This window comes from Sapajus apella, unplaced genomic scaffold, assembly GCF_009761245.1.
Source record: "Sapajus apella isolate SASKATOON/1434 unplaced genomic scaffold, GSC_monkey_1.0 scaffold11, whole genome shotgun sequence".
Classification (NCBI taxonomy): domain Eukaryota; kingdom Metazoa; phylum Chordata; class Mammalia; order Primates; family Cebidae; genus Sapajus; species Sapajus apella.
In genome coordinates this window covers 11,471,943-11,497,002 of record NW_022436951.1, presented here as the reverse complement: position 1 = coordinate 11,497,002, position 25,060 = coordinate 11,471,943, and the positions used below count along the sequence as shown (strand labels likewise).

At 37.7% G+C, this 25,060-nt stretch overlaps 1 long non-coding RNA gene across 1 annotated transcript in view; it reads right to left on the bottom strand.

Annotated features, from left to right (window-relative positions):
- LOC116552161 overlaps positions 1-17,753 on the bottom strand; it is a 36,852-nt gene extending 19,099 nt beyond the window's left edge. The window contains exons 1-2 of the long non-coding RNA XR_004269250.1: positions 17,717-17,753; positions 4,878-5,121 (exon numbers count right to left, since the gene is read on the bottom strand). This is a non-coding gene — a long non-coding RNA (uncharacterized LOC116552161). The remainder of the gene's footprint in view (positions 1-4,877; positions 5,122-17,716) is intronic.
- Positions 17,754-25,060: the final 7,307 nt, after the last annotated feature.

Below are 25,060 nucleotides of genomic sequence, written 5' to 3'. Positions count from 1 at the left end.
AAAAGAAACATTTTAAAATGAAAAAGACTTTAAGACTCCAAGCAATTAGCTTCAAAGGCTGAATAACAGACAGATGGTGAGGAAAGTATTTGAGGCCTATAAGGCTTTCCCAGGGCTTTCTGAATCCCATCCTGGAGTCAGCCATTCACTGTGTTTTCACTTAAGACATTTTTGGAGAATAAGCACCTCCATTTGTAAGAGTTCTTATCATAATAGACAAAATTCCTGAAGCAAAATGTGATATCATGTCCTATTATTAATACCTCACTAAACTGTAATTGGATATAATTTACAAGAATGTAATCTTTCACACATCTTTGTTCAAAGGCATAATTTCCATTACGTTTTGAAAAGTAATCTGGAATCTATGGCTTTGAGATGTACACAGGGAGTTCAGAAAAGCATTTTTTGTCCCACATCTAACCCAAAATTCATTTCCAAATAAAAGAAACAAGAGTGTCACCTGAAACCGTAACTAAAAAATCAACACAGAACAGATTGAAACACATATGTATAAAGTCACATTAAGTTGTAGAAGTTCACCCTTGAATAAGCAAGATTTCAGTAATGAGACAATCAGAAATCGAATTGGCAGGAACCTAAGCATGTATGAGACAAGGTAAAAAATATATATATTAAAAACCAACAGCATCAACCATGCCTACCAAGATTCTTCAGTGCTCAAGGATTTGATTTGCTTCATCGGTGTATCATGTGTATGTTTTGAAAATGTATGTTCTATGCTAATTTAACAGATGCCCTCAATACCCATAGAATTATTAATTTCTTTCTGTTCTATCTCAATATCACTTTGTGATTATAATGTAGTCTCTTAAGATACATGTGTACAAAGAAAGAAGGTATTGGCCACAGGCTGTGTGTCCAAGATCCTGGCCAGTTTGCTGTTTATTATAATAAAATCAACTGATTTTCTGGTTTTATATTTCACTGTCTACAAATGCAGTTAACTGAGTCCAGCATGACAAACAGTCACTCCCATCATTCCCAAAACAATGTGTTTTTGAACCTACAAAGCTGAGAGTTAGATTGAGGAGCACAGTGAATTTTTAAAGGCAGAAGCACCCTGAGGTCTACTCTAGACAACTAGCTGACCTGTTTTGGTGATATTCTGATCCTGACACCCTTTTTAAAATTCTGATATGAACGGGATAAAAGTGAAACAATTGATGGGAAGAAAGAATAAAGTCCAAGCAGTCTGAGATTAGGAGAAATATTAACATGACTAGGAGTCAAGTGAGAGGAACAGGAGTAGGAAGAGCCTAAGGCAAGGCTTGATGTGATAGAAAGAAAGCAGATTTTGAGCAAGCTTATTCATACTCAAATTCTCTGAGTCTGATCCTTTAGCTAAATAATAAGGATGCCTAAATCACAGGGTTTTTATGAGGTTTCTTTTATGGAGGAATTAAATGAAATAATAGATGTTAATCACAGAACCTGACATATGTGCTTAATACATAATTTATTTTTCCCCTTATCATAATTTTATTCATGTGTATTCACATTAGAAGACCCTGACCAATCCAATAGAGAATTTGAAAACAGGCATCTCTAGTCTCCATATGGTACCTTTCCTGCCAAATTGCCAGTTTTTCTTGTGATATTGCTCTTCCACCATAAATGGAAGAAAGCAGGACGGATACAGCAATTTGTTCTTAGATGTTGGTAACTCGTATTATTATTAATGAGTATTTCACAGAATCCAAGGACCTTTGAAATCTTTTTGTCCAACTTGTCACTTAGCTTGATCATTAGGCTTAATCCAGTGATAGTACAATTGGCTCACTATTTTGCAAGTCATTGTAAAATATTGGGCTGGGAGAGAGCACTGTTTAACCCTGAGGATGAATGGCTACTTTGGAAAGCTAATCATTTAGGAAAAGACACGTCAACCCAGACATCTTAATTTATTTTTTTTTATTCCAGTTGCTTTTGAGGTACAAGTTGTTTTTGGTTCCATGGATGAATTCTATAATGGTGAATTCTGAGATTTAGTGCACACGTCACCCAAGTATATTTGCAAACTATGCATCTGACAAAGGACTCATATCCAGAACCTATAAGGAAGTCACACAAATCAGTAAGAAAAAAATAATAATCCCATCAAAAAGTGGGCAAAGGACATGAATCGACATTTTTCAAAAGATCTTACTTTTAAAGCAAACTCCAAGGACGCCAGTTATCCATTTTCCCATATGTTCCCAAGAATATAAATATTGCTTGAGGGACTAAGAGGTTTTAGTCTTTGTGTTAATCTTTGTTTCTTTTCAGCCTTTCTCTAGAATAAAAAGAAAGAAAAAGTATACTTTAATTCTGTATCACTTAATTTTGGACACGTGCTTTGCAATTTTAGCTGTGTTTGTGATAGATCACGTTATTGATATTACATCTTGTTTGCATTACACTGTATCAATTTCATATATAAGGTAAGTGGCATAGTGGGTCAGTATTTATCAAAAAGAAAGAGGAGGAGAAAATGTCAAATAAGACGACTAAGTGTGTTATGGCTCCACTGTATGGAGCACAAGTAACGAGGAAATCCAGTTTCAAAGTTATAATTTAATTTAAGTCAGTCTAGTGACTCTAGACAGAGAAAATTTTTAAAAAAACAGGTTGTGGCCATAGTGAATACAAATTCAAAAGAGAACTGGCTCCTGAAATTTCTACAAAGAACTATATGTCAAGCCTTAAGGAAATGCCTACACGAAGTTCCCAGTGATTAAATCCTGCTGTCTCCACATACCAAGGAGAACTACGTCTTATGTGGCCTAATCAGGGAATAAGCTGCTTTATTCCAAATTAATGACTAGCATTAGTAGATTGACCGCCTACTATGTGCCTGACACTGTTCTCAGCTCTCATTATACCATAACCCCAATGAAATGGATAATACTGTTATTATTCCCATTTTACCATTGTGGATACAAAAGCACAGAATGTTCAGTGCCATCCTCAAGTATATTCCGCTTGAAAATGGCAAAACTGAAACTTAAACCTAAGCAATTTCACTCTAGAGCTGAATTCTTAACCAAGTTAATCTATTGCTTTTCTTTTAAATACATGCATTCCTGCTGCCATACTATATACTATATCTGTTTCTAGGAGGCAGAAAGCACACGCTTTCTGTAAAATCACATGGCAAATAAAACACTGGCTATGGGGAAAAAACAGTGTTGAAACAGAAGTCACAAAGCCGATTGTACCCAGAGAACACAAAACAATAGCAATCTTTTTTAAAAAACTTCACAAATACATTTAAAATATGCTTGGGATTGGTGTCTAGTATCACAGCTAGTTCTTTACAACTTAAGCCCTGGGGCATATGCAGTTTCCTGAAATGTACCTCCTGGAGGGCATTTGCTTCTAATAGAGACATGTTCATCAGAATCAAAAATCTTATCCAGACTAGCCTATTTTGTTAATCCATTGTTTTAATAAGGAAAGAAATGTCAGCACATCACTTTCGTGTACACTTGTGTTTCACTGTAGCTTTACAGAGTGAAGTGCAGGCATAGTTTGCACTAAAAGTGACAATTTTGTACAGTTTTGTATGGAGTTTATATATTGCTAAGGCTTTTGTTTAATTGTGAGAGAGCTCGTTCCACTTAAAAAAATTAACACTCAGAAAAATCATGTATGAATCAATACCTCTTTCACATTATAACAACTTCACTATCTGTCTTCATCCATTCTTACTACTATAAAAAATACCAGACACTGGGTAACTTAAAACTCATAAATGATAGAAATGATATATCATCAAGATCAAGGGACTGGCACATTTAGTGTCTGGTGAGGGTCTTTCTCTGCTTCCAAGATGGTACCTTCTTGCTGTATCTTCAAATGGCAGAAGGGCAAAAGGGACAGGAGAAATGCTGTGTCCTCACATAGCAGAAGAGATAGAAGGACGAGGCAGGTCTCTGAAACCTCTTTTATAAGGGTATTGGTCCCATTCACAAAGGCAGAGCCTTCGAGACTAAATCATTTCCCAAGGCCCCAGTTCCTGATTTCATTCCCTTGATGGTAAAGCTTCAACATATGAATCTTGGAGGAACACATACATTAAAACCATAGCATTCCCACATTTATCAATCATGTAAGAAGTAATCAGTGTAAAAACAAACGGTAATCATAGAAGAACAAACATGACTCTAACTAGTTGTGATTAGTTCTATTATTCTACATACCAAAATGGTCAAAGTGCTGTTTAATCACATTTACTTATGGTTTAAACTATCTTGCACATACTGTCTTTCATTTTTTTCAGCAAATATTTATTGACCATCCACCATGCATGAGGCACGGTGTAGAAGGCTGGGGATAGAGTGAGGCACAAGATGGACATGACCCCTCCCAACCTAAAGACCAGAAACTCTTAGGTTTTTCAGAAGAAATATCCTTCTGTGACTCCAGACTATCATGATTTTACCAGTGAAGTGTGAATGTTGGATTGTTGTGCTAACTAATTGATAACTAACTTTTTCTGTTCCAGGTTTTGCTCCCAGTCAACGACAACTTTTTCACTGCACACATCTACATATATCTAAAAACACAGGAAACAGATGAGCTTGATATGCATTTCTCAACCCACTGACTTTTTTTTTAATATTACCACGAAACACCTCATCCATCTGACATGTTATGCAAACATGGTGCTCTGTGTGATATAATTGTCCTAGAAACTGAAATACATCCCAAACTTGTAAATCCGATTTTAAAAAGAAAGAATTCTCCTAAGAGTCTAATATTCTAAGATTTCTGCTCTGATTTCTTAAATAAAATGCAGTGCCCAAAATATAACCTCACTGAGATCAAGCTGAGAAATCTAAGTCTCCCAGTGCCATTCCCACCCTTCTTACCATTCTAACCTCTGCTGGCTGATTTCAGACACTGAGCATGCTCATTATAATATTATATGGCACAATTTTAACTTGGGAAGGCTTATTTACCACATGGCCCAGGTCAGGTCCTCTGAGACATTGATGCAAAGATGGCATTAGACATGCTCAAGAGAACCAGTAGATCTATCTCCCATGAAGGCCAGAGGAAGAAAGAGCAGAAATAGATGGGAAGAGCTTGCAAGTAGTGACGTAGATCTGACACCTGTGAAAGGAGAGGCAGCAGAGAGAATTGAGTAGGGGTAGCTTCATATCACAGCTCAGTACCGAGCAAGTCTTCAGCCAGGCCCGAAGTGAGTTCCTGCCTGTTAGAAGAGTGTTGCATTCAAGAGAAATGGCCCCACTCTTAGTATCACTGCTATGCTCAGTCATTGGCTGGTAGCAGCTTGGGGAAAGCATGGCTTCAGCTCCCAGGCTCTCAGTCAGCAACGCCTCCTACAGCAGGCCCTTCTCAGCAGTGCTCCCTCATGGCCTCCATGCCATCTAAAATGTTGCAAGAATTGGCGATTCTTTCCTAGAGATTAGTAAGAATAAACCATGGGAGAAGAAAAGCATCTATCAATTGGAAAAGTATGTCTAACCACACTTTTGGAAGGTATCAGGGGCTGGTATTTTGTTGAGGTTTCAGTTATTCTATCTATTGATAGAGGCACTGTAGCCAGTTCTCCTGTGCTTTCAAAGGCAAGGCGAGTCACCTTGTGAGGCAATCAGGTGATATCACTACTAACTTCTGCTAGCTTTTTTTTTTTTTTTTTTGAGATGGAGTTTCGCTCTTGTTACCCAGGCTGGAGTGCAATGGCGCGATCTCGGCTCACCGCAACCTCCGCCTCCCGGGTTCAGGCAATTCTCCTGCCCCAGCCTCCTGAGTCGCTGGGATTACAGGCACATGCCCTCATGCCCAGCTAATTTTTTGTATTTTTAGTAGAGACGGGGTTTCACCATGTTGACCAGGATGGTCTCGATCTCTTGACCTCGTGATCCACCCGCCTTGGCCTCCCAAAGTGCTGGGATTACAGGCGTGAGCCACCACGCCCGGCCTTCTGCTAGCTTTTATGGAACATTATCACTGCTCTCAGAATCTCAACTACCATATATACACTCATTCATCAATCAGAATTAAGGCATTTATTGTCACCAATTATATTTGTACATTATGAAAAAAAGAGAAAGATACACTGATGAGAGTAAAAAGAACAGTTTCACATTATCCACATCACCCCTCCTGAGAGGCAGCACAACTCAGTGCCAGGAGATGTTCCCACTCTCACCTGTTCAATACAGTACTGAAAGTCCTAGCCAGAGCAATTAGGCAGGAAAAAGAATAAAAGGCATCCAATCAAAAGGAAGTAATGCATTGTCTCTGTTTGCAGATGACAGGATCTTATGTATACAAAACCCTGAAGACTCCACACTATAAAACTGTTAGAATTAGTAAATGATTTCTGTTAAGGTTGCAGAATAAAAATCGATATACAAAAATCAGTTGCATTTATATGCACTAAAAACAAACTACTCAAAAAAGAAATTAGGGAAACAATTTCATTTACAACAGCATCAGAAAAAAAAATACATAGGAATAAACTTAAAGCACTGAAAGATCTGTACACTTAAATCTGTAAGATATCACTGAAAAAAAAATGAAGAAGGCACAAATAAATGAAAAGATAGCCCATGTTCATGGATTGAAAGTATTGATATTGTTAAAATATTTATACTTCCCTAAGTGATCTACAAATTTAATTCAATTTCTATCAAAATTCCAAGGGCACTTTTTACACAAATAGAAAAGCAATTCTAAAATCTGTATGGAATCACAAAAGGTCTCAGATAGCTAAGAAGATCTTGAGAAAAAAGAAAAAGTTGGAGATATCACAATTCCTGATTCCAAAATAATATTACAAATTATAGTAATCAAAACTGTATGGTTATGGCATAAAAAAAAGACATACAGCAATGGAACAGAATATAAGAGACCAGAAGTAAACTCACACATTTAGAGTCAACTAATATTTTTGCCAAGGTATCAAGAATCCACAGTGGGCTGGCCAGGCACAGTGGCTCATGCCTGTAATCCTAACACATTAGGAGGCCAAGGTGGCTGGACTGCCTGAGGTCAGGAGTTCGAGATCAGCCTGGCAAACATGGCAAAACCCTCTCTCTACTAAAAATACAAAAATTAGTCAGGCATGGTGGCAGGCACCTATAATCCTATCTGCTCTGGAGTCTAAGGCAGGAAAATTGCTTGAACCCGGAGCAGAGGTTGCAGTGACCCAAGATCACACCTCTTCACTCCAGCCTGTATGAAGAGTACAACTCCATCTCAAAAAAAAAAAAAAAATACATAGTGGGGAAAGGATGGTCCCTTCAATACATAGTGTTAGGAAAACTGGATCTCTACATGCAAGGGAATTAAATTGGACACTTATCTTACAAATACCAACTCAAAATTGATTAAAGACTTAAACCTAAGAACTGAGACTGCAAAACTCCTAGAAGAAAACACAGAGAAGCCTGGCACAGGTGTGGTGGCTCACACCTGTATTCCCCACATGTTGGGAGGTCAAGAGGGTGGATTGCTTGAGCCAGGCATTCAAGACCAACCTGGACAAATGGTGAAACCCCAACTCTACAAAAAAAAAAAAAAATGCAAAAATGCCTGGGCGTGGTGGTGCACACCTGTAGACTCAGCTACTAGAGGGCTGAGATGGGATAACCACCTAAGTCTGGGGAGATTGAGGCTGCAGTAAGCCATAATTGCACCATCCCACTCCAGCCTGGGCAACAAAGTGAGATCCTGTCACAAAACAAGAAAAGAGGAAAGGAAAGAAAAATGGAAATGGAACAGAAGGCGGGTAAGAGAAGGGAAGGGGGAAGGGATAGGGGAAGGGAAGAGGGAAGGGAAGGGAAGTGAGGAGGGGAGGGAAGGGAAGGGAAAGGGGAAGGGATGGGGGAAGGGAAGTGGGAAGGGAAGGGAAGGAACAAGGGAAGGGAAAGGAAGGACCAAGGAAAAGGAAGGTAGGGGAAGGGGAAGGGGAAGGGGAAGGGGAAGGGAAGGGGAGGGGAGGGGAGAGGAGGGGAGGGGAGGGAGAAGGGAAGGGAAGGGAAAAAGGAGAAGGGAAGGGAGGAGGGGAGGGGAGGGGAGGGATAATTTGATACCAAAAGCATAGGCAACAAAATAAAAATGAAACTATTAAAATTCTGCACATCAAAGGAAACAATGGACAAAATGAAAAGGGAACCTATGGAATGTGAGAAAATATGTGCAAACTATATATCCAATAAAGGGATAAGATCCAAATTATATAAGGAACTCATACAACTCAATAGCAAAAAAATAAATAACCCATTTAAAAATAAGCAAGAACTTAAGTAGACGTCTTTCCAGAAAACACATACAAATGGCCAAGAGGTATATAAAAAGATGCTCAACATTACAAATTATCAGAAAAATGCAAATCAAAATCACGATGAAATATCACCTCATACCTGTTAGGATATCTATTATCGAAAAGACAAACAATAAAATGTGTTGGTGAGAATGTGGAGAAAAGCATTCAAAAATCTTTGAATGCTGTGGATGAGAATGTAAACTGGTACAGCCGTTATGGAAAACAGTAGGCAGTTTCCACAAAAAATGTAAAATAGAACTACCATATGATCCAGCAATACCACTTCTGGTTATATATCCAAAAGAAATAAAATCACTATCTCAAAAAGATATTTGCACTCCCATGTTCACTGCTGCATTATCCACAATAGCCAATATATGCAAACAATCTGTGCCCATAAACAGATTAACAGTATTTTTAAAGATAATACATTCACACTCATGACAGACTATTGTTCAGTCATAAAAAAGAAAATCCTTTCATTTGCTACAGCATAGATTAATCTGAAAGACATTATACTAAATCAAATAAGCCTAACACGAAAAGATAAATACTGAATGATTTCATGTATATGTGAAATATTTAAAGAAAAGAAAGTCAGACTCATAAGAAACAGAAGTAGCAGGGTGATTGCCAGGAGTTGGGGAAGGAGGAAATGGGGAGATATTGGTCACAGGGTATAAACTTTCAATTGTAACAGGAATACATTCTAGAGATCTAATGTAGAGCATAGTTAATAATGATGTACTATGTCCATCAAATTTGTTGAGAATAGATTTTAAATATTCTAATCCACAAAAAAGGGGTTAACTATGTGAGGTGACGGATATGTCCATTAGTTTGATAGTATGAGTTACTTCACAATACTTATATATATGAAGATATCACATTGTGCAACTTAAGTGTATACAAATTTTGTCAATTATACCTTAATAAACCTGGAGGAAAAAAGATGAAGAGCAGTCACCTCCCCTCATGTTTCTTAATTATGTTCATGATGGTTCCCAGCATCTCTGTCTGCCTCTGCATGTCTCAAAAATCCCCTATCCTTTCTGTCTAACCTCCCACATGACATCATTGTAAAATGCTCTTAAGTTTCATCTACTATCTGTCCATAGTCAAACTTCAAATAATTATTAATTTCAAATAATTATTTTATAAACAACCCTGTTTCTCAAGCTAGAAAGTTTTGAGTGGACTTCTCCCCTACCATTAAACTGTATAATTATTTACTCACCAGAGTCCTTTAAGGAATCTATAAGCACCTGGTGACCAACCGAACACAATACCTGGCACATAGATAAATAACACACTTTGGTTGATTCTAGATCAAAGAGATATAGGTTGCTGTTGGAGAAGTATATCAACAATTTCATATTTGTAATAAAACATTTTTGTAATTCAATTACTTAGAAGGCTTACAAGTTACAGAGCTAGTCCCAGATTACTGAAGAACCTTCCCTGACTTTATAAATTAGACCTTATGTCAAGGTTACCTGTAAAATAACCTTTGTGCCACTGAAGCATTTCACCTATTGTGCTAAGTCTGATAAACCTCTATCTATCCACCATTTCTATACAAATCCCCCGAACCCTTTGGAAACATTAATCATTCCTGAGTACATTATACTTCCAAAATAGTTGTCAGGAAAAGCACGGTGGAGAGTTATAACAGTGTTCTGGGTAATCCAATTATTGGATACCTAAGTTCTGAGTGCCTCTAGAGAGCCAAATAAAATAGAGTCTATCACCCTGTGAAAGGCTTTCCCAAATTATCTTTATATTTCCAGAAAAGATATCTTCTCATGACTTTCTCTGATTCCAACAGCTTGTTCCTGCTGAATTGCATTACCCTAAATGTAGAACTTAGTCCCATCCTTGATTTACACACATATGCACACATACAATCAAAACACCAACAAACATATTGCAACGGGTGACTTCTAAGTTAGCCCCCACAGTTCCTGGCCCCTGCTGTATTCATCCCCTGTGTAATCCCTTCCATTGAGTGTGAGCTGAAACTAGTTACTGGCTTCTAACTGAAGGGGTACTGAAATGGTGTTGGGATGTCACTTCCATGATTAGGTAACGAGATTGCAAGTTCCATCTCTTTGGCAGACTCTATTGCTTTCTGGACTACACACTTTGATGAAACCAGCTGCCATACTGAAGAGACCTGCGTGGCAAAGAACTGAGGGTAGGCTTCATCTAAAGTCATCAAGGAACTGATAGCCTCAGTCCAACAGCTCAGAAGCAGATTTTTCCCTAGTCAAGACTTCAGAAAAGACTCTAGTCCTGGCCTATACCTGATGGCAGCCTTCTGTCAGACCCTAAAGTGGGTAACCCACTTAAGCCATACCCAGATTCTAAACCACCAAAACAGTGACATAGCGACATACTCAATGTATTTTGGTCTCCATCTCCTGATCGTGTGATCCGCCCGCCTAGGCCTTCCAAAGCACTAGGATTACAGGCGTGAGCCACTCTGCCTGGCCCAGGATCTTTTTTTAACATACAAGTTAATTTTGGTGGTGACTTGTTATGCAACAATAGATGACTAATACACATAAAAACAGAAACGCATACACATATGCCCTTTATGTTTGGCATATTTACTGGAGACTTGGAAAGGTTAAATAGGAGTTTACACCATGGACATTTAAAAAGATTGCAAATTGAATGTTAATTATACCCATTCCTTCAACAGCTTACTGTAGGGGTTTTGTTTTAATGTAATTTGGGTTATGTTGGTGGAGGGTTTCTTGTTTTGGGTTTTTTTTTTTTTTTTTTTGCTTTTATTTATCTAACCAACAGCTATTCCTTCTCTATTTTTCTTCAGTTCTTCCCTCTCAGATTTCATTTCAGTTTCTCCAACTCCTACTCCCAGTTTATCTCCAGGATCTTTCTTTTTCCCCCAAGACAGAGTCTTGCTCTGTCACCAGGCTGGAGTGCAGTGGCACAATCTCTGCTCACTGCAACCTCCACCTCCCAGGTTCAGGCAATTCTCCTGCCTCCACCTCCCTAGTAGCTGGAATTACAGGTGCATGCCACTACACCCAGGTAATTTTTGCATTTTTAGTAGAGACGGGTTTAACCATGTTGGCCAGGCTGGTCTTGAACTCCTAAACTGCCTGCCTCAGCCTCCCAAAGTGCTGGGATTACAGGCACAAGCCATTCTGCCCAGTCCAGGATCTTTTTTTAATATACAAGTTATTCAGGGCATTTCAGAAATAGAATCCACCTTCCTTATTGTTCATGTGTTTATTCAGCAATTATCCATTAAATCTGAGGCGGGATTCTCAGCACTAAGTTGCCAGTGGTGAGTTCAAAAGACCTGGTCCATGTCCTCATATAGTTTATGGTCAACTTTATGAGGACAAACATTGAACAGGCAAATGAACGTATAAATGAATAATTACACATGAGGAAAGTACTCGACAGATAAGAAACATGGACTGTGCTGAAGATAAAGGGAACAGACCTGCTGAGATTTGTCTTCATTAATCCCAGAAATGTTATTTCTTTTCAGGTAACATTTAGTTTGAGATTTGAAGAACAGGGATTGAGGGAGAGACACCTTGGATAGAGGCTCTCCGGGGGAAAGCCTGTGTATGAAGGCTTTGAGGGAGGACACAGTGTGGGGTGCTCTAAGAACTCACACATGGGTAATTGGCTGGAGCAATTGTGAGAAAAAGTGGCTGAAAATGAAGCTAGAGAAGAAAGCAAAGGTCAACACAGCCAGGATTCTGAAACTCAAGGTCAGGAGGTTACACGTGATTCAACATGCAATGGGAAGGCATTGAAGGGCTGAGTGAGAAAAAGACAAGATTTGATTTGCCTTTTTGCAAGGATGGAGATGGTGAATGGGAAAAAAAAAAGAATACAAATGTATTTATTGCTACTGAGCTGCACACTTAAAAGTAGGAAAGATGGTAAATTATATATGCATATTTTACCTCAATAAAAATAATTTATAATTTAAAAGATTTGCCTTTTGATAGAAACACTGTGGCTGCTGCATAAAAAATGGGTTGGAAGGGATATAAAAAGGAAGCATGTGGGCCAGTTAAGGGATATCTAAAATAGACAATAGAGAGAAGCTGATATAACAGATAAGAGAGGGGAAATGGAATTGGGAGAAGATAGACAGGTTCAAAGATACTGGTAGAATCAACAGGTTTGGTAAGGGAGAGAAAAGAATCAAAGACAACTCCCAGATTCTAAATAATCCAGAAGGTAGTTGTGATCATATATAACATGTTCTTTTGCTTTATTACCTAAGGACGTAGAACTCTTTAAAAAAACAAAAAGGAAAAGAAGTTCCCAGCTGTACCCTATATTGCTATTTGGTCTTTTTCAACACCTTTCATTAAAATATTTGGCTTCAAATTGCTTCAGATACTATGGTGGCACATCATTGCTGTTCCTTGTTCTTATTTTACATATAGACGGTAAAAAAAATGGCTTTAATTATTTACATTATATCTTCTTGCTTCCCTCCTGTGCATTGAAGCAATAGGACATAATTTGTCAAGAAAAAAAGAACCACAGAAAGGGTCAAGTATCACAGATGTTCAAAAGAGATCTTTTGCCCAGCACATCACAAGTTCTTTGGTACTTTTTATGTGCTAAACATTTGGCTAACGTTACCGCTGAATCTTCAGAAATTTCAGGGCAGGTAAGTTTCATGCTCCCCAATTATAGAAGGAGAGAGGTAAAGAGGTTAAATGACATACTTCTAAGCAGAAAGAAGAATTGGACTCAAAGCCAGGAGAAGCCCTCAGAGTATCTTAATCTTAATTATATATTCATTATATTCAGCAGAAATTAAATATCATTAATTGATGCCTGTGTGAAGTGGTTTAAATTCAGGGAGGTACTTTGAGAGAACAGACCAGCAGGATGCTATAGGTAGAGACATCTTATTTTGTGCTAACTGTACACCAGGTTTTCTGATATGCAGCCTTGTTTCCTATTAACCGCTGTAAGATCTTGTAGGTAAAAGGAGAAGAAGACTGTACCAGCTTTACAAAACAGATGATGCTCTGTTTATTAATCAATAGGAAGAGGAAACATTATTTCAGTAACAGAGCAGTACTAATGGTCTTGGATGCTTTGAAAGTAGGGCTATGAAGAAATTTAGTTGCTGTAGTGAGAAAACCAGAGGATAAAGGAACATGTAAGAGTGTGGAGGAAATCTGACATCAGGATTCATCCACACTGCAATACAGTGCACAGTTCGCCTTTTCCTCACGCATCCTGAGTGCATTGCTAGTCTAACTTCAGTGTGTATCCGAATTACCTGAAGGTGCTTATCAAACATGGTTAATCCACTGTGCTATGCCCAGAGATACTGCTCTGGTAGGTCAGGCCTGGGTCAGAATTCAAGAATCTGGGCTTAACAGGTTCCAATGTAGACAATAGTGCAAGGTTGATTCCCACCATAATTTGGAGCACACACCCCAACACTGTCACTCCGTCTAGGTGAATATCTTCCTTTCTTCTGCCAGTCACATCCCCCCAAGCTGATGGGTTCCAAGCATCATGAATCACATAAAACAGTCATCCATGTCACCTCCCTTGTGAAGTGTTTCCTGAGTTCCCCCAAGCTAAATGAGCTGCTTAGTCCTTCCAGAGCTAATAATTTTATTATAGCACGTATGAAACTATATGATAATTACCTTCTTAGTGAGTCATTCCGCTATCAAAATATGGGCAACTTAAATATAGTGGATTCATTTTTACAACTCCTGAACACTTCTTGGCACAGAGCAGGTATTGAAAAAAAATTTTTTGCATGGGAAAGTGAAAATGTAAAAAACAATGAAATTAAAGTGTGACAGGTCTTGGTTAGTACTTCTATTGCAATGGTTGAGCAATGCAGGGGTTAGAGGTGCCAACTCCCTCTGCAGCCAAACATCCACGTATAACCTGTGACTCCTCTAAACTTAACTACTCATAGCCTACTGTTGACTGGAAGCCAAAAAAACCGTTGATTAACACCTACTTTATATGTTATATGTATTATGTACTGTATTCTTACAAGAAAGTAAACTAGAAAAAGTAAAGCATTATTAAGAAAATCATACGGAAGAGGAAGAAAAGTGCAATTACCATTTCTTTATTCAGTGGAAGTGGATCATCATAAAGGTCTTCATTCTCGTTGATTTCACATTGAATAAGCTGAGGAGGAGGAGAAAAGGAGGAGAGGTTGATCTTGTTATCTCAGGGGTGGCAGGGGTGGAAGAGGTAAAGGAGATGAAAGAGGAGCCAGGAGAGGCAGACACACACAGAGTCACCTTTATTGAAAAGAATCTACATGTAGGTGAACGCACACAGCTCAAATTCGTGTTGTTTAAGGGTCAATTTTATATGGTTTACCTAGATGAAAGAGTGTCTTATTTTGGGGAGGCTGCCATTAAAAAACACCATAGACTGAATGCTTAAACAACAGAAATGTACTTTTCACAGTTCTGAAGACTGGAAGACCCAAGATCAAGGTGCCTGCAAGGTAAATTTTACTCTGGACCTCTTCTCTTGACTTGTAGGATGCCACAGTCTTGCTGTGTGCTCACTTGACCTCTTCTTCATGTGATCTTTGGGAGAGAGAGAAAAAACAAGCTCTCTGATGTCTCTTTTTTTTTTTTTTTTTTTTTCTTGAGACAAAGTTTCACTCTTGTCGTCCAGGCTGGAGTGCAATGGTGCAATTCTGGCTCACTGGGACCTCCGCCTCCCAGGTTCAAGCAATTCTCCTGCCTCAGCCTTCTGGGTAGCTGGGATTATAGGCACCCACAAACACACCTGGCTAATTTTTGTATTTTTAGTAGAGACAGGGTTGGCCATGTTGGCTAGGCTGGTCTTGAACTCCTGACCTCTGTGATCCGCCCTCCTCAGCCTCCCAATGTGCTGTGATTACAGAATGTGAACCACCAGGCTCAGCCTGATGTCTCTTCTTATAAAAACACTAATCTAATCACGAGGGCCCCAGCATTATCACCTTATCTAACCTTCATGACCTCCCAAAGACCCTCCAAATACAATCACATTGGGGATGAGGACTTCAACATATGAATTTTAGGGAGACACATTAAGTCCATAACAAAAGGTAATAAACCAGTTATCTGAAGTTTTCTCTGGCTTGGGCTTCTTCCCTTAATATTAAACCACATGAAGTTCTAAAAAAATGGGGCTTTACTTTCCCCATCACAGTTATTGTTGAGGAAACATGCTGAAAGGGCCCTGAAAATCGTAAAGCATTATACACAGTGGGGTTAATATAAGGTCGTCTTTAATTCAGAAGCTACTGCAATCTGCGAGAAATTCCTAAATTGCTAGTAGTGCCACACAGAAACTAAGCAGGACTGGCAATCAGTAAAGCTGGTATTTTATCTCTTTGACTGCTTAGCAATTTTTGCCACGATGTAATTTTTATTGATTTATTTGAATAATTTGATAAACATCATCTGTATAATAATTGTCATTAGCTTTCTTTGTAGGCAAACTAATGAGAATGCAGAAGGAAATTTCGTGCATTACATTAGCTTTTATTTGCATTTTTTGGCAGTCATAACACAAGGTTGGCTCCTTACGGTGAGGCCTATGCTGAACTAAAACACTATCCATCGCCCCAGTGGTATGCCAGGGGCCAATCATACTCTTTCTTTTTTCGAGAAGGAAATTTTTACTGTCATGTAATGCTCAGGTTTATGCCACATAGGGGATAACAGAGAGAACATATATCCCTAGAGGGTGGCAGGAAGGAATGGATAGGAAAAGAGGATAGATGAGTTCCTGGTCTTTCTGCATTAGCCACTGACTCAGGTAAGCAACTTGTCATCTTGGGAAACATTCAGGAAGTAAAAGAGGAGATAAAGGCATTAAAAACTGCAATGAGATAAACTATGGCAGTGATCATCTTTGGATGCCTTAGTGGAGTCAAAGGGGCCAAGAAAAAAATGAGATAAACTTGAAGTACTGACAAAAGGGGGTACTGCCAAAAAAAAAAATGCAGTTTTGTATAACTAATGAGGTATGGCTAGCCTCTTCTTTGCAATGCCCAGGACTTTTTCTCTTGCTTTCTCATGCTTTTTCTCTTATATTCCTTGCCTTCTTGTGGGCTGCTCTTTTCTTCCCTTGACTACTCTCTGTTGTACATTGTGCATAAAGAAAGGGCAGTGATGCTTTGGGAGAATTTTTACCGAAGTATCTTCACTTTTATGATCTCAGCACACAGTACATCCAGTCTCCCTAGCTATGAGATTGTTCATTTATGATACAACATTTTGATCTCAGAGTGAGACAGAGAAAGCCAAAACAAGGAACACTCCTACGTCTACAGAATAAAGATAAATCTGATGACTCTGACCCACAGGCCTAGCCACCTGAAAGTACCACATACAGACAGAAATAAATACTCTCTAAAGATTTCTTGCTGATCATTTAAATTTTAATTTGATCCAAAATCATTCCATGTTCTACATTTTTGTTTGATCTCACACAAACAAAATGGCAGTGTTATCAACGAAGAAGAAATGGAGCAAAGGCGTTTTCAAAGCAAGATCACAGCTAAAATTTTAAGACAAAGGCTTAATTATAGGTTCAAGACTTTTCACTATTTCCATAACTTTTGTATTTACATGAAGTGCTAGAAAAGCAAAGTGTCTTATTTTGGGAAAATCAATTTCAAATTTAGCCTGGCCTTGCTTGTTATTTTGCATCTGACTTTTTAAAGAATAATTTAAAAACCTGAAAGCAGACAACATTATTAGCATTATTAGACCCACTGCTTTTGAAGTTATTTTTCAAAAGCAGTGCGTCTAATAATGATAATATTGTTGTGGAATTATGTCCAAGTCTGTCTCCTTTCAGTTCTTCTTTCTTTAGTTGTGAGATTATGTCCAAGCCTGTCTCCTTTCAGTTCTTCTTTCTTTAGAATGAATTTTCATGTCTGCATTTTTTTGTCCAGACTGATTGTGATTAACACTTAATCACTGGAATAGTCCAAAATTCCCTTTTTGAGCCACTTCTCCTTGTCCTTATCTTTACTTATTCTTCTTGTCTCTAAAGCCCCTTATCTTAGAAATAAACATCCTGTTGAGTGCTGTAGTCTTTGCAGTATTGAAATAGAGAAAACTATGTACCTAGGCTTCCAGAGTTTGGAGCAGGTACTTAGTAAACATGCAGGCCGATAGGCAAAAACAAGCAGAATTTCAATTTCCATACAAATCTTTGACTAATAAGAGTTTCTCATATCTCCAGGTTACATCAAGCTGACTCATGAGGGTGACATTGGGAGCACCCTCAAGAGTCTCAACAACGCTTTGCTTACTGTATTAATCAGGGTTCTCTAAAGGAACAGAACTGCTAGGATAGATGTATCCTAGGGGGTTTATTAAAGGAGAATTGACTCACATGTTCAAAAGGTGACGTCCCATGATAGGTCATCTGCAAGTTGAGGAGCAAGAAAGTCAGAGTCCCAAAACCTCAAGTCAGGAAGCTGACTGTGCATTTTCAGTCTGTGGCCAAAGGCCCAAGAGCCCCCAGCCAACCACTGCTGTAAGTCCAAGAGTCTAAAAGCTGAAGAACCTGGAATCTGATGTTTGAGGGCAGGAGACATCCAGCATGAGAGAAAGATGAAGGCTGGAAGACTCGGCAAATCTACTCTTCTATCTTCTCCTGCTGCTCTATTCTAGCCACGCTGGCAGTTGATTAGATGCTGCCCACCCAGATTGAGGGCGGATCTGTCTCTCCCAGTCTACTGACTCACATGTTAATCTCCTTCGTTAACACCCTCACAGACACACCCAGGAACAACACTTTGTATCCTTCAGTCAAGTTGACATTCAATATTAGCCATCACACTTAAAAATTGTCATTTACCTGCGTGTTGTATTAGACTCCTGTAAGCTGGAAATGTCCTGACCACCACCTGCACTCTCAATTAAAGTAGGAAACTCATGTTTTTATCATACTATTTATTTTCGATTCTTTTCTTCATTCTTTGAATCACACATTGAACAAAAATATATAAAGCACCAATGATGTGTTATATATATATGCTTATATTCTTGAAAAATAAATATTAATGTTCTACACTTTCAGGAAGCTCATAGTCTAGTGAGGAAAAAAAGGCATAACCAGATAGATCCAGTTCAGAGAAAAATATCATGCAAGTACCTTTAGACGCTTATCACAGTACCTTCTAATAAATATGGATAGGGACTGTTTTTAATTGGGAAAAATAAAAATGAAATCAATAGTCATTACCTAGTACTTAAATATAAACAAGTTCATGTGACTGGTAAATCACATGACAAGTAAATGCTTTCATTTATTGAAAATCTACTCTTTAATCTGACATTCAGTTTCTTTAAAATCTAGCTTTAGTCCTCACAGAGAAAGAAGGAAACATAAATAAGTAAATATTTATTTTTTTTTTAATCTAGCTTTAGATTATTTGGAAATATCACCTACTTTCTCTAACACAGATGCACCTGCAGCTTTAAACTCATTTCCTAGTACTTCTCTAGGTAAACAATGCACATTCATTTTGTGATTCATTTATTATATATTTCTGGAGCACTGATGGTATGACAGATTCTGTGTGAGAAAGCATTGAGAATGAAAGGGTGAGCAGGAGTTACTAAAAGAAAAAGGTTAGGATGAGATGGGGTTGTGATTCAGAATGAAAAGCAAACACAGAAGCCCTCCCCAAGAAAGATACAGTACATTGACACTAAAAAACTATACTTCATTCCAGGGAACAGAGCAATAAGAATTGAGTCTTCAAGGGAAGGCAGTGCCAGATGATGAAGCATGCCTACACTCCATGCCAAACAGAACAGACCAAGACAGCAGACAGGAGGGCCAGAGAACACAGGGAATGTGTTCTCTAGCAAAGAGCTAAGGGGAAGAAAATGAACCAAACAAGAACTTTGTGGGAATGAGGAGAAGTAAAAGGAGTTGAGAAATGCTAGATGTAGAAAAGATATATTCTGAGGGATTATTTAATCCAGTGTTGGGAAGCAAGAAGGGAAAATGAGATGGAAAAAATGTGAGTTTCAGCTCCAAGCAACAAGATGAGTAATAGTGGTGCCACTTTCTGAGATACAGGCCAGGAGTGAAGCTGTTTGGGAGGGCAGGGGTCGGGGGAAGATTAGGATTTCAATCTAGACCATGCTGGGTTTTGAGGCACGTATCTGACACTATACAGACACGGTCTCTAGAAAACATGAACCTTGAGCTCAACAGTGCACAAGATTGGAATAAAAGAAATCTCCCAAAGTTTTAGAGTAGAAAGAGAATGTAGAGCAGAATTCCTCAAATATGATCTGAGCTTTATATTATTCAATTATTTAAAATTACATTTTCATATGCAATAACTACAGTTTTAATTGCTCATTCATTCAAGTGTATTAATCTATTTCTATGTCTTAGATGCTAGACACAGAGTACCGAACAAGATGTAATCCTGTTAAATCCGCGTCCTCAAACTCAAAATGTGCAGAAAAGCCTTTTTGGCACAGAAACTGAAAAGGCCTTCCCTCAGTCTCACATGGAATGAAACAAAGTTTAGTGTCTGCAGAAACACGCCTAGAACCAGACTGGTTGGGTTTAAATTGCAGTTTCACCACCTGCTGGATAAGATTAGAAAGTTTCTTAAACTTTCTGTGCTGTTTTTTTTCCCACCCATCTTAAAAGCAATAGTAATAATAGTTACTCTTTCACAGGGTTGTTATGAAGATTAAAACAAAGCACTTGGAATACTCCCTGGCACAGAGAAAATGCAATAAAAGTGCCATCCATTATTGGTGCTACCTAAGTACATTCAAGGAGCTCACTCAAAAAAGCACATGAAGAAGAAACTTACCACATAGGCATTGCTGACTTTGTATAATTGCCTGCCAGCAGGTGCCAGGCTAGTAGACTGTGAATCATAATTGAAACTGAAAAAATTGATTATAAAATTTTGAGCGATTTCAAGGTAATTTCACTAATATTACACCATGAAACATGAAGCATTATGAAAACTCCTGATAAAAGAACAAAAGAGAAGAATATATGCTGCATAATCATTTGATTCAAACTGGAGGCAGGTTCAGTAGTCACACCCCAAACATGGAGACCCTCAAACACCACAGTTTTCAGTAAAAAACAAAGTGGCTGTACAACATGCATTTCTAATCTTGAAGCCCACTATTGAAAAATGCGGGCACACCTGCTCTATAAAGAGAGCTGCTTTAGGCTGTGCTGATCCAAAGACATATGAACTACCTTATTTCAAAGCACTCCAGATTTATCGACTTCTTTCAACACATGCTGGAGTGGAGCACTTTCCACTGGTTTGCACAGTGCTCATCTTCTATATTCAGCTTATTCTTCCTTCTCCTCTGTAAATAGTTGTGGAGTGTGATTCATTCTATTCCTAAAGGACTCCTTCAATCACAGCACAGGTCCCAAATGAGAGGATGGCATTGGATCTGGAAAATAAGTTTACTGTGATCTAGCATGAACTAACACTGCCTATATCATTCAAAATGACTGGCTTACAGTCATGGATGTGGTGGCTCCAATTAACCTGCTCCATAAATACTTTTTTAGTCAAGTCAGGCCAAAGAGATTAATGTATTTCAATTTGGAAATATTATTTTAAATTGACTGGTCCTAAGAGAGATTAGAAATACTGTCATTGACCACACACACGGAGTCATGAACCAATTATTTAACGGGCAATGTAATAACTGAGAAACTATTCCTATCTTCCATTCCACCATATATTGAAAGCCACAACAGAAACTTAATAGGCTGCACGTATACTGGAAAAAAAGGGTGGGGCTGGGTGGAGGCCAGCAATATCTGAATACACATATCTCATAGAAGATTTATGTGCAGTACTATCCGATGGTGATTCCAAGGTAAAAATGACTAGAAACCAGTATCTAGATTCTTCTTACTTATTATGTTTTAAAAATGCAATGAATAGGTACATTGGATATTTGTTTTGTGAAGGACTCTGAACATTAAAGTGTGAAGATAAAATTCAGTTTCCTACTGTTTTGTCTATACAACCACAGAATGCTAGCTGTGATTGAAAGATCTTTTATCTGCACGAATCAATATTTATGAGACCTAACAATTGTCTTAGAGAGACTGGCTTAATGAACTACATACAGTAACTTAAATTGACCAAATATTTCAATAGATTTGTCATGGAGTACAAAATCAAGTGAAATAACATGTCAAAGGGTTTTATATTAACTTTTAAAATGGATTAGTTTCAATCTTTTTATGACAGTGCATTAAAAAATAATAATCCATCCTCATCTAAAATTTACTCATCTGATCACAATGAGCCTCATCCCTACCACACTCTTCCATCTCTGTGTGTTGTTCTACCAGGGAATTCTCTCTGTGATCTTCATCTGGCAGCAAGTCATAATTAAATAATTAGTCTTATTTAATTTTTATTTGACTTCAAATACTTATTTTTTCCCTTCAAACTCTTAAAATAATTGCAATATTAGACTCTAGCTGACAGAATTGTTGGGAAGGTCACGGAATGTCTGGATTTGTCAGCCAACTCATGTTACTTCCAAGTAATTCACTTTGCTGTTTACTAACTCAGAACTGGCTGGGGGGAAGAGAAAATATATATATACATAAATTTAAAGTCCTGAACTCACAACCTATGGAGGGTACTAAAAGTATAAAAGTGCTTCAAAGTACCTCCAACCAGCTGGCAATTTCAAGTTAGAAGGTTGAAGATCCTTCAAATTAAGACATGTGCAAAGAAATTAAATTAATTGGCACTGCAAGTTCCCCAAATTTATGCCATTTCTAATATGATATATCTACTAATAAAAAACTGAAAACATGTCAATAAAATCAAATCTGTCCTTCTGTATAAAGCAATGAGAAAAGAATAGTGAAACATAAAGAATAAAAGCACTAGCACATGCCACAACTAATTGTGACAATCTTTATAATATCAATCTAGTTTTCAAATTAATCTAAAACTGTCATTCTTACCATATTTTTTCTTTGATATACTTATCAGATTGTTTCAAATGTTTTTATGTAAAACCACATCACATCCTCTGAACACTGTTATCATTGTCTTCAAGCCATTATTAAAGAAGAAATTCAGTCCCTGGGTTCAAAACATCATCTAAAATATTTCAAGTAACACATAAAAATGTGAAATGCAAAAGTCAAAAGTTAAAGGAGCCAGTGTGACATTTTAAATTACCTTTGCTATAGGTTGAATTGTGTTTCTCAAAAAAGATATGTTGAAATTCTAATACCCATTTTCTCAGAATATGACCTTATTTTGAAGTGGGATTTTTTACAGAGGTAATCAAGTTAAAATGAGGCCATTGGGTGGACCAAAATCCAGTATGACTAGTGGCCTTATAAGAAGGGGAAATTTGGACACACAGGCAGACATGCACAGAAAGATGATATGAGGGGACACAAGGAGAACATCATGTGAAGACAGAGGACTAGAGTGATGCATCCACAAACCAAGTAATTCCAGAGATTGCCAGCAAACCACTGGAAATTTGAAAGAGGAAAGGAAGGATCCCCTCTAGGTTTTAAAGAAAGCATGCCCTGCTGACATCTCAATTTTAGACTTCTAGCCTCCAGAACTACCACACAATAAATTTCTGTCATTCTAAGCTACGCAGTTAATGGTTCTTGGATACAGCAAGCCTAGGAAACTCATATGCTTCTATTACAAAGCTAGTGCCAGAGCCCAAAAATAAATCCATGCATTTATGGTCAACTGATTTTTGACAAAAGTACAAAGAACACATAAGAGGGAAAGGACAGTCTCCTCAGTAAATGGTGCTGGGAAAACTTGATATCCACATGCAGAAGATTGGAATTAGATGCTTATCTCATACTACATTAAACAAATCAACTTGAAATGGATTAGACTTAAAGGTAAGACCTGAACCTATCACAGTGCTAGAAGAAAACATAGGGAGAAAGCTCCATGGTATTGGTCTGGGTAATGACTATTTGGATATGGCACCAAAAGCACACGCAATGAAAGCAAAAATAGACAAAGAAGATTACATCAAATGAAAAAGTTTCTGCACAGCAAGGGAAACAATCAACAGAATGAAAAGATTTCAACCCACAGTCTGGAAGAAAATATTTGCAAACCATATGTCTTAGTCCATTTTCTGTTGCTATAACAGAATACCACAGACTGGGTAATTTATAAAGAAAAGGAGTTTGTTTTTAGCTCACGGTTCTAGAGGCTGAGAAGTTCAAGAGCATGGCACTGACATCTGGTAAGGACCTTCTTATTGCCTCATAACATGACAGAGGGCATCACATGGCAAGTGGGCAAGAGCAAAAGAGCCAGAGAGCTTGACTTTATGACAAAGCCACTCCCTCAATAACAAGCCCATTCTTGTGATATTAGCATTAATCCATTAACCCACCATAAGGACTGAGAAATTATGTTTCCTACACGTGATCTTGTGTAGAACACTTTCAAACCATAACACCATAAATTTAGTAAGTTAATAATATCCAAATATATATAAGGAACTCAAACAACTCAACAGCAAAAAAATAAATAACCTGATTTAAAAATGGGCAAAGAACCTGATTAATGGTTATGAATGATATCTCATCAGTATATTAAAATGGCCATTATCAAAATGATAATAACAAGTGCTAATGGGTATGTGGAGAAAAGAGAACCCTGGCCTGCTGTTGATGAGAATATACATTAGTACAGCTATTATGGAAAACAATATAAAGGGTCCTCAAAAAATTAAAAATAGACTTCCATATGATATAGCAATTCCACTGTTGAGTATATATTCAAAGGAAAGGAAATCAGTATGTCAAAGAGATGTCTGCACTCCCATGGTCATTGACTCTTTCACAATAGCCAAGATTTGAAATCATCCTAAATGCCCATCAATGAATGAATGAAGAAAGAAAATGTGAGATAAATATATATGTGTGTGTATATATATATATATATATATATATACATATACATATATATATGAATACTATTTAGCCTTTTAAAAAAAAAAAGGAAATCCCACCATTTGCTGGAAGACATTAAGTTACATGTTATGAGCCAGGCTCAGGAAGACAACTACCACATGATCTCATTTATGTGTAGAATCTAAAAGAAGTTTAATTTATAGAGGTGGAGAGTAGAATAGTGGTTAACAGGGGCTGTGGTAGGGGTGGGGGCGTAGAGGAAGAGATGCTGGTGAAAGTACAAAATGTTAGTTAGATCAAAGAAGTTCAATAAATAAATAAATAAAACTAGTGTCCTTAGTGTCATTAATTTCTTAGAAAGCAGTTTTGTTTTTTCAGAACTTTATATTATACAATGCCATTTTCCTAGAGCAAAATAGTGAGGTAGAATCAAGGGAAAAGCGTGAAACAGAAATGTCACAACATCTGAAAATCATGTAAAATTCACTTAGAAAAGTATAGATTAATTTTTATTCAAGTACAATAACAGGAAACTTAAGATACATTAGTCTTGAAACAAAGCTATCATATATAAAAGACAAATTCAAATTGTAAAATATTATTGCCAAGATATGGTAAATATTTTAAACCCTAAAGCCATCACAAGTTCAAATTACCAAGGGAGGTTAAAACCTAGGTGATCCATAAGAAGACAGGCTATTTTTTTTTCCCTCTTTTAGAATTATATCAGAGGGTGGAGTTTAAGAGAAGGGAGAGGATCAAGAAAAACAACTAATG